This window comes from Podarcis melisellensis (genome assembly GCF_964234715.1).
Source record: "Podarcis melisellensis genome assembly, chromosome: 3".
Classification (NCBI taxonomy): Eukaryota; Metazoa; Chordata; class Lepidosauria; order Squamata; family Lacertidae; genus Podarcis; species Podarcis melisellensis.
In genome coordinates, this window is record NC_138530.1 from 69,420,367 (window position 1) to 69,434,682 (window position 14,316).

At 39.1% G+C, this 14,316-nt stretch overlaps 2 protein-coding genes across 9 annotated transcripts in view; one reads left to right on the plus strand and one right to left on the minus strand.

Moving 5' to 3' along the window:
* Positions 1-14,316, plus strand: part of HS3ST5 (heparan sulfate-glucosamine 3-sulfotransferase 5) — a 137,892-nt gene that overhangs the window by 71,680 nt on the left and 51,896 nt on the right. Inside the window, exon 3 of one of the 8 annotated variants that reach the window (XM_081905750.1) lies at positions 8,464-8,512. The exons of the other annotated variants lie outside the window; for them this stretch is intronic. The gene's annotated coding sequence lies outside the window, so the exon portion shown is untranslated. The remainder of the gene's footprint in view (positions 1-8,463; positions 8,513-14,316) is intronic. 8 annotated transcript variants of the gene reach the window in all.
* The window catches only part of LOC309366315 (uncharacterized protein), a gene marked incomplete at its 3' end in the record, with an annotated part of 76,432 nt that overhangs the window by 46,524 nt on the left and 15,592 nt on the right, over positions 1-14,316 (minus strand). The window lies entirely within an intron of this gene.

Genomic DNA, 14,316 nt, shown 5'->3' on the forward strand with positions numbered 1-14,316 from the left:
TTCACAGTGGTGTTGCCAAATTACTGCCATGTTACTAGGGTTGCTTCTGTTACAAGGATAGCAATGTAGTGGCCTACAAACATTGGATTCTAACTTCTATCACCCCTGACCATCGACTAAACTGGCTGAAGCTAATGGAGCTTGGAGCCAAGCAACATCTGAAGGACATTCCTGTTCTATTATGTTTGTGGGGTCCAAATCATGAACACATTTCCTCATAAATCTGCACTCCTCATGAACACTGGAAAGGAATTATTTGGCTATGGTTCCTGCAATGCAGGGGGTTTGACTAGATGGCCCTCCAGGGCCCGCCCAACTCTATAATTCTATGAAAAAGTATTGTGTTTTGACAGTTTATTCCTCTCGAAAATATGCTTACTGCTTTTAACCTCGGATCAGAAGGGAAGGTGACGGCTGATAGTTTTGCTTATGAAAACAGCAAAAGTTTCATTTGACTTCCTTCTCATCTGCTTATATTGAAAATGGGTATAATGATGTCACCACACCATGTATTTATTGGCCATGCAGTGTCTGGAAATGGTGAAAGGAATGGAGAAACGTTTCCATAACTATATATGATGGCAGAGCTCCAGGTTTGAGGGGGCCCTAGATAAAGTGTCATTTTGTACCCCCCTTACATTAGTGGTCCCTTCTGGCTTACCTAGTGACAGCACCATGCAATTGCTTTCGTGAACCAATAATCCCAAAATAGCATTACTGTGAAACATTGTGGGAAATTAAAATGGCAGCTCCCAGAACCAGATTATTTGTAAAAGGAAGACATTATCAATGTATCCTACTTCTGTACTGAGGTCCCGGCAGCTACAAAGTATGTGGTTATACCAAACCTGCAATATGGGCAGAGAAAGAGGAATTCAATGGGGGGATACCATTTGCATCAGCAAGTCTGTGCTGGTGGTTCTGTTACACTTTGGTACAGATGCTCAGGTTTCTTGCCTCTGTTGTGACACATGAGGTGCCTAGTCCTCTTGACTGGGTGGTGGAGCAGGGCAGTGTCAGGGTTCGGTTCTGATTGACATTTTCAAACTAAAATACTCTACCATTATAGCAAGAGAACAATCAATTCACTAGTTACTTTCTGGAATTTGTACCAATCAAGATTTAAAAGGACTTCATTACTTGCCTATCGCTGCCAAATTTCAGATTACACAGAGCATGCTTTTAGATGGGAACCAAGTAGTAAATCTGTGCTCACAACAAATTGGCTTGTAAACATGACACTGGCTATTTCTCTCCCACAAAAAATGAGCTACCACTCAGCAGGAAAAAGAAGCATGGTAAGTGGTAGTTGTCTTGGGAAAATACCTGGACAAAGATTTCTTCTACACTAGCAGTTTTCTCTGGAATTGCCATGGTTTGGTGACTTGCTTTTTTCAGGGAATTCAGCCAAAATTGTCAAATCATTGCAGTCCAGTGTTTTCTCTGTTCTCCTCCTGTATTTTTTTCCCCATACCTGATTTGTGACAATCTAAACAAAATAAAAAAAATTCCTTCCAGTAGCACCTTAGAGACCAACTAAGTTTGTTATTGGTATGAGCTTTCATGTGCATGCAATCTAGTTATTTGTTTTTTGCAGTTGCAACCTATCCATTTTGAATCAAAGATACTGTCAGGGCTTCCATGCCTTTAGATTTCCTCCTTCCTGTTATTGCTTCCTGTTAACTGTGGTTTGGGAATAAGTGGCAAATAGCTTAACATAAGAGCATAAGAATAGCCTGCTATATCAGGCCAATGGCATATCTAGCTAAGTGTCCTGTTTCCACAGCGGCCAAACAGATACCCGTGGGAAACAAGCAATAAGAACATGAACGCAAGGTCACATTCCCACCCTGAGGTTTCCAGCGATTGGTATTTGGAAACATTGCTGCCCACAATTCTGGAGGTAGAGCATATCCTGGTTGGCTAGTAGCCATTGATAACGCTCTCTCCCATGAATTTGTCTAATTCTCTTTTAAAGATCTCCAAGTTGGTGGCCATCACTCCCTGTGTGAAGAAGTACTTTCTTTTATCTATCCTCAATCTTCATTCAGCTTCATTGGATGTCCACAAGTTCTAATGTTCTGAGAGGGAGAAAAACTTTTCTCTATCCACTTTCTCCTTGCCATGCATAATTTTATAAGCTTCTATCATGTCTTACTCATCTTTTCTCTGAACAAAAGTCCCAAATGCTGCAATCTTATGTTCTTAAAAAATATTTTTCTTTTCTTTTCTTACTCATGAGTAAAAGTTATAGAGGGATCTAGGCCATGGGAAAGGTGCTGCTTTAAATCATTTTTTATTCCACTGCCATCTATTTGAAAAACAGCAATGCTTCATGGGCAATAAGATGCTCTGGGTGAAAGCTTTTTTTTTTTTTTAATACTGTGTTCCAAGTAAGTTCTAAATTTTAAGAAACCAAAGACTGTCTGTTGAGGGACCAAAGCTAAAGGTAGAGTGTATAAAAACATAAGAACTTAAGAGCCCTGCCAGATCAGACCAAAGGCCTGTCTAGATGTTCAAGGGAAGTCCACAATGCTGCTGCTCCTGGCTGCATATATCTGCAACCCAGCAGCACTTTGCAGAGAGCCCAAGGGTAGAGAAGGGGCTGGGTAGACCAAAGTAGGCTGAATGACATCTGCACACCTGCATGTGCACATTTGTGTTTGCATCAGGGGCCATGGCCATGGAATTCTTAAACCAGTGTCTTTGTTCATATAAAGACTTCTTTTGAAACATAGTTTGGTAAAATGCTAGCAAAGGTCACACCAGAGCAGGTAGAAATTTGATTTTAGATGTGGATAAACACTTTTGCATTCCTGTCTGACTCGGAAGGTTTTTGATTGGCACACTCTTGCTATTAAAATTAATGAGATTTTCAAGTGTTGAAGGTTGTGTCCTCATATTCCACTTCAGACATGCCAGAATACATAGCAACTCCCTCAATAAAATGGAAGAAACCACCGCAAAATCTACATGCTATTTGGAAACTTTACTGCCCACCATAATGTGTAGAATATACTTTTTTTAAAAAAAAAAAGTGCAAGAGCTAGGTATTTTTTCTGCAATAAAGTTGTTGACACTTCTATTCAATTTATTCAATCCCCATTATTTATGTTGCCCTTGAAATTGTTTTCTGCTACTTTCTTACATGATAGCCCCAGGACACCAATGAGAGTGAGATAAAATATCTCACTGAGCTTTCCCAGTGAAATATCTGAAAACAAAGTTTTAAAATGGAAAGCAATAGATAACTCAGCTGAAGCAAGATCAATGAGGACTTGAGATAAAAAGAAATAAAATATGTGTATTTCATTTAAATGTTCCCACTATAGCCTGTAATGGTATTTTTTTATCTAGTGAAAATTACATTAAATCACTTGTGTAAGGTTCAAAACATCTGCTCTGTTTCTATCTACAAAAGACAATGGATTGAATTCTAACTTTTTGCTCCATGAGCAGGAGAGTTCTGCTCATGAAAGGGGACTTTCCGTGAGTGTAAGGTCCCCCCCATGGCCACAACTCTCCTTCTACGAATGGAGGAAACTCATTTTCTCTCTTCATCAAAGTTGCATGACATATACAGCTGCTGTGGCATTTTTCAAAAATGAAGCAGGGAACTTGGTAGCTTGTAGAGTTTGTAGATTTTATAAAACCAGCAAGATGTTTAACAGTGCATAAGAATCAATTTCCATAGGCAGCGAGACATGATGTTTGCTATGCTGGTATTTCAGATTTAATCAAATTTGTTAAGTGGATCAATTTTTAAAGCGTGGGTTTTACTATACTGTAATAGTGATTGGTTGTCTGAAAGTTTTATAAATGCTGTGTTGTCTGTGTCTTTGTGTGCGTCAGAGATAGGGAAGGGATTAGAAGGCTCCCCCCTCCCTTTCTGCCTTAGCACTTCTATTGCATCAGGTTTGTCTTAGGTTGGCCACATATGCATCACCAAAATAGAAAGTAAATATGTCACCATTTTGGCATGTATTTGCATCAGATTTCCATGTACTAAGCTATATGTATAGATGCAAATTTAGAAATAATTAGTTTAAATTTAATAGGAAAAAATAACTACATCTCACTATAGTTGACTATGGGTGATTTGCGTCCCTGCTCAGTGCCCTGTTGATGGGCATCTTCAAGGACCTTCCTGCTCTTCTCTTATGCTTCTTTTTCTTTAAAATGGGCATTGAAGAGAAAACACCTTCAAGCAGAGGACTACCTGCTCCAAACTAGGACATAGATGGGCGGACTTCAAGTTTTCAAGGTCTAGTTTCCCGCCCTAGAACTTCAAGGCCCACCAGCTGCACTTGCGTGCCCAATATTGGCTGAGAAAGTGAGGTGGACATATAAATCCTCATCCCAGTAATTTGTTTTTAGTGCAGGAACTGAGCTCACAGCCCTTTCAGTCCAGAAACTGTGGCTGGTGCATAACTCAGTGACCAGCTTGTTAATAGGAACTGAATGAGTGGACATATTACATCAATTCTGGCCTGGCTTCACTGGCTTGCAGAATGTTCCCGGATTGAAATTAAAGTGCTGGTTTAAAGCTATAAACCCCTGCACAGTTCAGGACTCCAATGCTTTATGGAATTCCTCCTCCCATGTGATCCATATGAGCCTACCCAAAGCCTGAGGTCATTTGAAGTTTTTGGTAGAAACTGAAAGACTGGTTGACAAGAAAGAGGAGAGTTCTTTTTCCATCAGTTTATGAGACACTTTTTCCAGAGAGACTCTGCTGTCTTTCACTATTTTCCTGGACATTTTTAGAGGATTAATTTTCATGGCAATCATAGAAAGGATTGAAGAAGATTGGAAGAAATTCAAGATTTACTTGCAGAAATATTGTGATTTAGTGGAATGTTAAGAAGGATGCTTGGTTATAAATAATTGGCCATCACTAAAATAGATCAAGAATTGATGATAAGAGAGATTAAGAGAAACAAATTTGCAGGAGAATTATTTTATTGTATTTAAGTAAGTGGTTATAGATTTGGAAATAAGATGATAATTTGCTTGACAAAAATTTATTAATGATGTAAATGGGAGCGGGAGATGTGAGGAAGTTCAAGGATATTATGAAATTTTGTTTAAAAAAAGCAATAATGTTCATTATCATTGTATTCTTTTTTCTAAAAACTCTAATAAATATTTATAAAAAAAAAAGAACAAGTTACAGAATACTTTTTGCAATAAAGCACCAGTCTGGAGGGGGGGGGGGGAATTCATGGCAATCATGCTTATTATTATTTGTTAAATTTCTATACAACCCTTCATGTTTACAATATAAAAACACAAAAATACATAACATAGTAACACACGAAACAATAATCCTTCCTACCCATACACAGTTTCAAAGGCCATAGATTGTTTAATTTGCCAAAGCCCCGGTTATAGAGAAACATTTTCACATAGTGCCTAAAGATATGTAACAAAGATATGAGACAAGCTTCACTAGGGAGAGCTTTCCATAAATGGGGAGCCACCACAGAAACGGCCTGTTCTCATTTTGTCATCCTCTGGACCTCTCGTGAGAGGGGGGTCACATGAAGGATGGTCTCACATGATGGCCGCAGGGTCTGGGTCAGTTTATATGTTGTTGAGGAGAGGTAGAGTTTTTTATTGTTGTTTTCAGAATAAGCACATGACAACTTTTCAAGTTTTAAAAACTTGTGTGCAACTCTTGTATTTAAAATGTAACACTTTTTTATGTAAGTTCCCTTTAGACTTTCTTGAGTCAGGTGACTTAAAAATGAAAATGATGATGATGCCCTGAGCTCCTTAGAAGAATTACAGGATAAAAAATTAATGAATAAATAAAATAATTCTGTTGCTTTCATCTTAAAATAAAGCTTCCCATGGAGATCAAGCTGGGAGGGCCAGACATACTGTTTAGGAACTAGACTTTTAATTACTCATGATGCACATACATTATTCTAATACAGTATTATTTTTCTGCTAGCCACATTGATACTTTTTGCAGCATATTTCCAATTAGCTTTGCTATCTTTTTTAAAGAGGCAGTGTGCCAGAAGAGGTTCGTTGTTCTTCCTGCAGAACATGCAGAACAGAATGACTGTGTTTGAGATTCTGAGTAGTAAACTGTTTCAATTGCTTTATATTATATATTTCTCATACACCATTAAGATGACAGTGAATTCCCACAGCAACTTTCACAATTACATATATATGAAAATGTTATTGATTCACAGCAGTATATAGCTGGTTTTCCTGTTTCTGTTCCACATATAAATGACTTTCCAAGGAGAAGCCAATTCTGAATTTTAATCAGCTGTCAGAATACTGGTGATTATAAAGAATCAAATGAAATTCAGAGTGCAGTATTGTGCTGAAAGCAAGGTATGTGAAAATGAAATTAGCCATCGCTTCTTTTTCTTAGATTCTGCAAACATTGCAAACCATAAATGCTTCCCTTTTACAATTTTCTTTGATGCAGCTCAAATGCACATCTTTGCAGGTCCCCTAATATCTGCCCGTAATCTCAGTCAAACTAGATTTGATGAGGCAACTATGCAGATTTTATTCACATCTGTCCCATTTACATATAAAGCAGGGTAGGTGGCAGCTTTTTTTTATTTACATGGTGTAGATCTAAAACCAATCCCCTCCCCTGACTTACCTTATTGCTCCAATTTCCTCAAGCAATTTTCTCCCAGCCCAGTTCACTTTTGATATTGAAGTGATTCATCCAATGCAGCGCAGCAAGGTGAGGCACGTTCCATTTCATGCGTAAAACAGACCCCCTCCCGTACACTGCATAAAGGAATAAGGCAGACATATAAGTAAATATATGTGGCTGCCCCATTAAGTCTAGCTTGCCCCTATCTATGCACTAAAGATGTTTACTTGGAAGTAAGTCCTATTTATTTCAATGGAGCTCACTTGCAAAGCAATCCAGCACTGCCAGTGGAGTTAAGTGGAGCAACACACCTATCACATCCAATTCTGGCCAGCGCAATGGAATATGGTGGTGGTGGTGGATTGCTTTGCAAGTGAGCTTAATAGTTGCAAGTGAGCTTAATAGTTAAAACTTAAGTGCAATTGATGAATAGAGTTCAGGAGGCTTGCTGGTGGATGGGGGACTTAACGAAACAGCTGATAGATGAGGTAAAATTCCAACATGGCAAAGCACAACACTATGGAAAAGCAGCTCTGCCCGTTCTTTGACAGGTTGAGATTCACATGTTTATTTTATTCTTCTTGATTGATTCTGAGTCAACCCTGTATGTTTGTACACATAAAAGTGCATTTTGTATGGAAAGTACATTATAAGGTTCAGCAAAAAATATTCTGTATTTTTATGCTCCAGAAGCGCAACTCACAAAAGATGCCTCTGTGACTGTGTAAAAATGGATTCTTGTCAAACAGAGTAACTACCCTAATAATGTGATGATACGGCTGGCTCTGCTGCCAGACTCCACTATGGCAAGAGCAACATAATTATATGAGAAGCAACAATTCCCTTATCTGTCATTAACATGTGTTGCTGCTAACTGTATTTCGGCATGGCTGAAGATGAAGCACAAAATTAAAATTTAAACCTAGTTCCTCTGCACATGGTTTTCACACTTTCTGGAGCTGCCAAAATAGACTGGGAGATGGTAATATTTGTGGACCAATCAGTTATCACCAAGATATCATGCCACCAATTTTTGTTTCGTGGATGTTTCTTGATTTTAATAAAATTAATAATATGTAGTTCCTACATTTCTGTTATGTTTCTTTTGGGATTTTGTTCAGAGCTCACTGCTACAGAATAGAATGTTAAAATGATGGTGCTATTTATTTATTTTTCAAAAAAGGTCAATACAGTTTTAACATTATTACCATAGAAATTTTGAAACTTAACAAGAAATTTGGTTTCCTGGAATGCAAATGCTGTGGTTTCTATACCTGCCAAAAGTCCAATCAGGTTAGTAAATAAGAACTATCAGAGTCAGAAGCTGTTTCGTTGGTTCATTAGCAGATTTATCAGCTCCAAGGTGACATTAATCTAGGTCCAATAAAGAAAATTGAATAAAGAATCCTGTTATTAAGATATACTTTGGAAGGTGCATAGTAAAGACCACATTATTTTATTCTAAATTAATTGAAGTGGAATAATTATTATCTGCATCCAAATTTATCAAGAAGAATTATAACCCCACACTTACATATACACTGAAATAGTGGGGAAGTCCTCCTTGTAACCTTGTTCTTTATATATAGGAAAGTAGATCATGAGACAACAAACAAGAGATGGATTATCTTGTAGCATTTAAGGTTTTTCTTGTAAGAGATAGTCATGAAATCCCACATTACGTACCGTAAGTTGCTTACATAAAACCAGATAATGCAATGATTGACCAAAGTGGATAAAATACCAGCATTCTTAGGAAATGTTCATGTCAGTCTTCAAACTGACTTCAGATGACTTACACTGACTTTAACAAAACTTCTCTGCAGCCAGAATTCTGAGGACCATAGCAACTGACATACAAAAACTACAATGAAGGTAATTATAAACAACTAATTTATTTTTTAAAATTACAAAATGGTGAAGATGTCTAGAGGAACGAGAAGAAAACAATACATATAGATAATGTAGGACCAAAAGAAGTGACTTTAACTATTCTGGCCCAAATATAGTAAGTGTTGATCCATGTCAGGTTTCCACTGACACATTATCACCCCTGCAGAATTTTTATAATATCCACCAAATATATGTGCTGTATCACAGAAGATGCAAATCATAAAGCTGCTCAAAAAGTGCCCAAGAACTCCAGGCTCAAATATGGTGTGTGGCAAAATACAATTACTTTGCCTCCCATATGCCCTCATAAAGTAATGGTAATTTTAGGGATTTTTGTTAAGGTTCATGTGTGGTGGGGTTCACAGCAGTAGAGACAGTCCTTTAATTAAAACTCCCCTGTCCTACTTTATAAGCTGGCCAAATACAGCACTGAAATAGCCACTGAAAAAAGTCCCCCCGCCCCCAAAGTTGAAAAAACTTTACATAAAATTCAAAAAAGTAACAATAGCATACAAACCCTTTTTTTAAAAAAATATCATCCACCTAAAAAACAAAGCAAAAACTATCATATTCCTTCAAATTCTCCTCTGAACAGGATGGTGGGTGGTGGAGCATTATCATAGCCCTAGAAACCTACTAATTTCAATGAGTATTTCTGAAGGGGAAAAAATACACAAATATTTCTGCAACATAGTAACATCCTAGGTTTTTGAATATAAGAGTGGTGAGATAGAGGTTTCATTAAAAAACGATCAGCTAAAACAACAAAGAAGCCAGATTGCTTTCTAAGTCTTTTGAAGATCAAAGCTTTAAATATAATTTAGATGCAGTTTCATAAATAATGAATGTTCAAGTGACTGTGGCAGCATTCAGAAACTGTACATGATAATTATATTAAAATTAAACATAAGCAAACACGTTTTAAAATAGCTGTTTTCATCGACTATATGACCCAAGAGGCAGTCAACCACAAGAAGCAGATATAACTAGGATTATATTAATCTTGCTTAGGTCACTTTGGTACAGGATTCATTGCGAGTCTTATTTGGCACTAAAATAAAAAGGCGAACGTTTCTCATATTAAGTAACGGATAATGTCTAAATACTTCTCATGTCAGTATTTTCAATTTGCTGCTGAAATTCAACACATAATGGTAAGAAATGTACTCTTGGAATTTTGAAAGCGGTTCCTCAAATGAACATTGTATGACGACTATGGTCTCACAGTACGAAGGAAATGGAAAGTTAACTTTTCTCTCTCTCTCATTGGGTCATATGTGTGCATTGAGCCAAAGAACTGAAAGGGAAATCTATGCACATTCAGCTCCCACTCACCATGTGAAGTCTGTCTGAGAAGATCTCCCTCTTTATTGCTCTTTCGTGGTGTTTCACCATACAGCAAAAACCTTTAGACAGGTGTTTGTTTCATAAGTTTTTTAATACTCCAGCTGCGATGAGACCCTGCTCCCGTTCTTTAATGCATGAAAGACTGGTTTATGAAGGGGGGCATGCTGTGGCTTTGATGGTGTTTTAAAATTAACCAGGAACAATCAACAGTATCAATAGCTACTAGCTATGCTGGCTATAGAGGACCATGTTCAAAGGCAGTATAACAATGAATATCAGTTGCTGAGTGCAAACACTGGGGAGTATATTGTTTTCATAACCTGCTTGGGTGGCTTCCTTGATGCATCTGGCTGGCCTTTATTATAAATGTTATGTACTGAAGTTCTCATCCTGGGCCAGCAGGGGGATACTGTAGATAGTTTTCACTCAGGTCCACATATGCAAATAAGGGATTGAAAGCGACGTTCAGTGATTGGATAGTTATAGAAAATTGTTACTGTTGCGTTCTAGTGGAGCTCTATATAAGCAGGCCGGCTGAACCCTTCAGTTCAGTTCTGTTCTGGCCTGTGAATAAACAAGAGCTGTTTGAAGAATCGCTGTGTCGTCTGATATGTTCGCCCACAACTTAACAATAAACAAGATGCTGGGCAAAATTAACCCTTGGTTTGAACTCTTGCGTTCTTATCAGTCCCTCCTTCTGAATATCCCCTGATAGGCCTGTGCTATGCTTACACGCTCCATTGTGGGCTGGGATTTACTTCCTGCGGAACCCCTTTCTGCCTCAGAAAGGATATTTTGCAGTGAAGGGCAAGATTTAAAAATGCCAGATGAAGGAACAGGACTGTCCAGCAGCCTCATTCCGTCTCCCCGTCACTTTCAGCATGCAGATTACTATCTTTATGCACAGCAGCTACGCTGGGTATAGAGCCTAATGGGGAGATGCCTCCCCGATTGTCCTGTGTAAGGTCCAGAAAGTCCTTTGTTAAGAGATAAAATGCCTCTCTGTGATGCAGCACAAAAATGGAGGGAGAGGGTAGTGTGTAGAAAACGGTTTATTGACCCTTTGTGAGGGAAGGAATTTTTCACATGACATTGTTGTGAATTTAAAATAAATAAACAGAAGTTATTTATTGGCCCGACATATTTCAAGTCTCACGACTTTCCCTCCAGGGCAACTGGTTTAATCCATTCAGAGAATTGAAGACTGTCCTACTAATCCTGTGAATGGATTAAACCAGTTCTCCTGAAGCAGGACTGCAATATTTGATGCATGATTGACCAAAAAATAATAATTCAGTGCATGGTTGTGATCTTCTCTTTCTCAGATTTTGTGTTGATGGATGCCTTACCTTTGCCCCTTTCCCTATGACAGAGCATGTCAACACAGCAGTAGTTCGTCCAGTGTAGCAGCAGTCTCTGTGTGTTGCAATCCTGCTGACTCTAGAAGGAGTCTCTGCCTTCGGTGAATGTAAGGCAGGAAGACAGCAAAATATACCTTTAGATTTTTGTTGACCATAATGAAACCTTGGCAGCGTATGCTGAACTAAGGGGTTGTGTTAAGTGGCCAACTGCTACAAAAATATTTTTCCTAGATTATTTTTTGCATGTGTATTCTATGTTTGACACCATGTAGCTGATGCTTGGACCAGTATAAGTGAACAAAAAAACATGTAAAACATGCATTTGAAAAATGTGGGGAAAGGTAATGAATTTGGCCTCCCCTTTTTCTTTGTCATTTCTTGGTGTGGAATATAAGGAAAGAAGGGGAATACAAATAAATATTTCACTTTGTAAGAAGTATATGTTAAAATGTCAGTCAGGTTAATCTCCCTTTTCACAATAATGAGAAATTAATACATAAGTCATCCGTATTTTATCTATTAGTCATTCAGTAATGTCATTGAGAGCCTCAAGCTGCAGGAATCTTTGGCAAAGCACTATTGATGCAGTCCTCTCTGCACAATGACTCTATCAATATATTTGCCTTTCCTTCAATAACATGAGCGTTAAATGTGACATTTACCACTACAACTACAACTACTACTACCACTACTACTACTACTACTAATGTTTATACCCCGCCCATCTGACTGGGTATTAACTTCCCTGAACAGGGCTGCTTCAGATGTTGACGCCAGACCTTCAAATGTCACAAACCACCAACCACTTGCATTAAAATAGGATTGCAAATGCCTGTGAGACTGATGAGATGTGTCAAAATGCCATTCCTTTCAGAATCGATGTATGAGGGGAAAGATGGCTGCCACTATAGAGCCATACAGCCGTTAAGGCTGAAATGCTATGCACAGTTAGCTGAGTTCCATCAAACCCAAGAGGCCTTATTCTGAGTGGATATACTTAGAAAAGCTAACTGTTAAGTTAAAGGTAAAGGTAAAGGTACCCCTGCCCGTACGGGCCAGTCTTGACAGACTCTGGGGTTGTGCGCCCATCTCACTTAAGAGGCCAGGGGCCAGCGCTGTCCGGAGACACTTCCGGGTCACGTGGCCAGCGTGACATCGCTGCTCTGGCGAGCCAGAGCCACACACGGAAACGCCGTTTACCTTCCCGCTGGTAAGCGGTCCCTATTTATCTACTTGCACCCGGAGGTGCTTTCGAACTGCTAGGTTGGCAGGCGCTGGGACCGAGCAGCGGGAGCGCACCCCGCCGCAGGGATTCGAACCGCCGACCTTTCAATCGGCAAGTCCTAGGCGCTGAGGCTTTAACCCACAGCGCCACCTGCGTCCCACAACTGTTAAGTTACCCTTTTCTTAAATCACTTTCATCTAGTGGTTATTGGGATGCACACTATGATCTTTCCTCTCTACAGATGCAGCCATCAAGCGTTGTGAATACCAGTGTTTCTCCTACACTCGGAGGGACAGAGAGCAGCACAATTCCTCTTCATGCCTGCATTTCAAGCAACCCTGGAAAATGAGCTCTGCATGCTCATTTCCCCAATTTCATGCTTTTCCCCATTCATCATGAGCAATTGAACACCAGGAAATTATATAATCCCATTGTTCTTGCTGGAGTTATGAAATTCCATCAGTCCGTTACTGATGGAGAAACAGTAAAAGCTGTATTTAATAAAATAATGAGTTCCAAGGAAATGTAACTATAAATATGAAGCTGCCTTATACTGAATCAGGCCACTGATCCATCTAACCTAGTATGCTCTTATTGGTAGTGGTTCTCCAAGGGCTCAGGAAGCAACCTTTCCCACTAAGAGCCTTGTCTTGCAGAAACAAAAGATGGCGGGAGCATCAACATCCAATTAATACTACAGCAGATCACAAGTATAGTAATATGGAGGTTCAACAAAAACATAATAGTAAATCTCCAAAGTGGTAAGAGATATTGGGGGGCTCCTGGTACATAAGCTAGGTTTGGCTTCTTTGAAGGTTACTGGGGGTTGATGGGAGTTTTGGTGATATAGGATACACACACACATCTATACTAGGGATATGCATTGGCCAAGTGTGAGAGCGCGGGTGAATAACCTGGTGAATCGGGGTGATCCAGGGTTCTCTTCCACATTCATGGGTTGAAATGTGATTAAGCATTTCCATACATTGAAATGAATGGCTCTACTTCCATTCAAATGGATTCCACTTGAGAATCTGTGATGTTTGCTCTGTGATGTTTTATTTACATATACAAGTCATCAATTATCACTGCAGACATCAAGTAAGGAGCATGCATGTGCAAGCCATTCCTTGGTCTCACCCTCCTACACTTCACACTCACCATATTCTAGAATTGGTGAGTTGACTCTCAGAATAGATATCAGACAGGGAAATATTGTGGGGGGTGGGGGAGAGGAAAGATGTGGCTCAGCAATGGCATCATGTGTTATTTTAATCTAAATTGTTTGCATATGAAACACCTTTCAGCATTGTGTGCCTATGGGAACAATTGAGATCATGGGTAGAATTCAACGTAGTCTGTCAGCAAACACATTTCTAGCTGCCTGGCAGAACTTTGCCTGCAGGGGAAGAGAAGGGAGAACGACCCATTGCGCTAGCAGGAGTCCTTGTGCTGGCTTCTGCTAGGGTGAGTCCGGTCAATAATTTTTGTTACAGTTTTTTAAATATATCTGACCCAGTTCATGCATGTATGATATCATTTGGCACTTTCATATGCAAACAGTATAGGTCAAAAATCCTGATAGTGCTGAACCACATCTCTCTCCACCCACCCCTATATTTCTGTGCTAGCATGCAGTTTGTGATGGGACATGGTTGTGTTGTCATTTGCACATCCCAGCTCCACTCCATTTCATTGGCTACTGGTTTTAGGGGATGAGGAAGTACTAATCCATTGTCGTACTCCTAGTCCTTGAGCTCCATATTTTCTATTGATAAGTAACATAGCATTTCACTACTAGTTTTCTTTTAAAATATTTTTCTTTTGTATGCTTCAAATCCTTCTTCCTCACA